The following is a 2,862-nucleotide window of genomic DNA, read 5'->3' on the forward strand; positions in this document are numbered from 1 at the left end:
CTCAAATTAACTCTATTTACCGCAAAAATCCCCCAAGTCAACATTGATGGTCAAAACTGGATTACGTGGCAGCTAGTTTAGACTTACAGCAGTAAGACCAAATGTCTATGCAATTACCATTCGCTATCTTGTCAAAAATTAAATTTTTCCTAAGATTATAACTTAAGGAAGGTTTTTTTTTTTTAAGGCATTTGTTGATATGGTTATCTTTTTTTTTTTTTTGGTCCAAACAAAATAATTTGGTTCGTGTAATTAATGAGAAACCTTACCGTGGTGCAAATAATGGGAAGAAGCACAGGAGCAGCAATGTAGCGACCTAGGTTTACTTCATAGACAAGGGTTTCTGTCGCTGTCGCAACATGGTCATCGGTTGAGTCTCTTGAGGAGAATTTAATGCAGTTTCGATGCCTTTAGTCCCAAGTATTCATAGTACCTAAAAAGTTGGAAAAGAAAAGAAAGTATCTCTCAGATTCATTGAAAGCATTTAATAGCTGGGTCCCCGACGACCCTGATCTTCAGAGATGACAAAAAATGGAGGAAATTCAATAAGTCGGTCGAAAGATAGAAGTGAAGTAGACATGGCCGGTTCCTCGGAATCGCCGGTTCCGGTTCAGGAACTGGCCCTTGAAGGGGGCGGTTCCTGTTCCTAATCGGAACTGGTGATTCCGGACCGGTTCCGGTTTGGGCATGTTCCAGGGCCGATTCCAATTCTTGTTTTTAATTTTAATTTTTAAAATAATAAATAATATAATAAATATAATAAATTATAATCAAATTGTACATTGTAATAAAATGTGGAAAAAGAGAGAGAGATGAGGAATGAGCTTGAACTTAATGAATTATCATTAAGTGGCTACATATTTTCTTGGAGATAGAAAAATCAAAACCCATATAATTCTTTTACTTTTGACAACCCAAACTTACCTCATCGTCAATCGTCGCTACCCGTTGTGATATCCGTGGCGATGGTATCTTCACAATCATTATTAAAAAATTCGTGTTCTCGATTCAGCTCTTGGTGTTGAAATCTAGCCTTCGTTCAATCGTCGACACAAGCTTGAGCTTCCACGGACTCCGAGCTTAATCTTGAACGGTGAGAGTCCAAAACTAATCCTCCAGCGTTAAATGCTTGTTCAACCGCAACTGTTGAAGAATGGGTTGCTAATATCTGGCGAGCGATGAAGGCGAGAACTAGATAATCGATTGAGTGACTCTTCCACTACTCTAGGATTTGGAAATCTGTACTATGTTTCGCATCATGAAACTCAAATTGAGTGGTTAAATATTTTTCTAATTTAGAAATACTATATGTTGCTCCTTTTTTTTGTCTACTCTTGAGCATATTGTACCATCTACTAAGTAAACTACCGGTTTCGCTCCGTAAGGTAGTAGATTGTAAATATCCAAAATCACTTAAACCATATCTATTACAAAATTCTCCATATAATACTACTATAGATTTTTTAACATCTCCTTGTATATTTGAAATATCTATTGAATCTTCCAAATGTAAACAATCATGATAATACACATTCAAATAATCTAGTAAACCATTTAATTTAATATGTGGATCAAAAATAATACCAACTAAATAGACAAGAGGAATTTTAAAATAATAATGCAACCATTTTTCTCGCATTACTAAAATAGTCCGATCTAATTCAGTATCTTTTTATATTCACTAAAAACACTACCAATATTAACACACTCTATTAAAAACAAATGCGTAGTAGGATAATAAATACCACATAAAGTATTAGTAGTATCATTAAAAATTTTCAAAAAATCTAAATTTTGTTTGCAAACGTCCCAATGTTGCGGAAGTAAAGTAATTTCGGGAATATTTTGCGAAATAAACATACATAATAAATCTTTGTAATCAAAAGTTTGACGACGCAACTCATAGGTAGAATTCTAATGAGTCGGAATATCTTTTGGAAACCTTTTTGCCCTTCTCCCATGTTGTTTACAAAAATTTCTCCATGCTTTCATAAAATGGGCACGACTCTATAAAAATCTAATTGCATCCTTTATTGGGGTGAGAGAAGTGTCAAAAGTTCATAAACTATCTTGTACACATAAATTTAAAACATGGCAAGCACATCTAATGTGAAAAAATTATCCGCCAAAAAGAAGGTTTGCAAATATTTTCTAATTCGGGAATGGAAGAAGTATTTGCGGCGGCATTATCAAAACCAATTGAAAATACTTTATTTATCAAATTATGTTCTTCTAAAACTTGCTTAATTATTCTATAAATATTATGAGCCGAATGTTTTTATCAAAAACTCGAAATGCAACAAGTCTTTTTTGAATGGTCCATTCGTCACATATCCAATGACACGTGACACCCATATAAGAATGAATTTGCCAAGGATCACTCTAAATATCGCTACCTAAATGCACACATCCATTGAATTCCGCAAATAATTTTGCTAAAGATTTTTTTTTTTTTACAAAGATGCAAAAGTTTGCGTTTAAGAGTACTTTTTGGAATAGTTGGTGCTTGCGGAACCAACGCAGTATTTATTAAATATTTCAAATTAAAATTTTCACAAGTAGTAAACGGAGCATGATCAAGGGCAACATATTCAACTAATATTTGTTTATAAAGTGCATCAATGTAACGGAATAACGGATGATGATTAGAATTGGCGTACACGGAAATTTGTTGTTGCATAGTGTCGATCCCTGCTTGCGCTGGATGTTTTTTGGTCAGATCCGACTGAATGTTCCGTAGCCGTCTTCTTTCGTAAATTTGTATGTTTGCGAACAATATTTACAATTTATATTATACTTACCTTCGCTTTCATCACGTACCTTGTCGAAGTACAGCCACAAGTCGGATGTACTCTCTCGGCC

The sequence above is a fragment of the Rhodamnia argentea genome, chromosome 9, assembly GCF_020921035.1.
Source record: "Rhodamnia argentea isolate NSW1041297 chromosome 9, ASM2092103v1, whole genome shotgun sequence".
Lineage (NCBI taxonomy): Eukaryota > Viridiplantae > Streptophyta > Magnoliopsida > Myrtales > Myrtaceae > Rhodamnia > Rhodamnia argentea.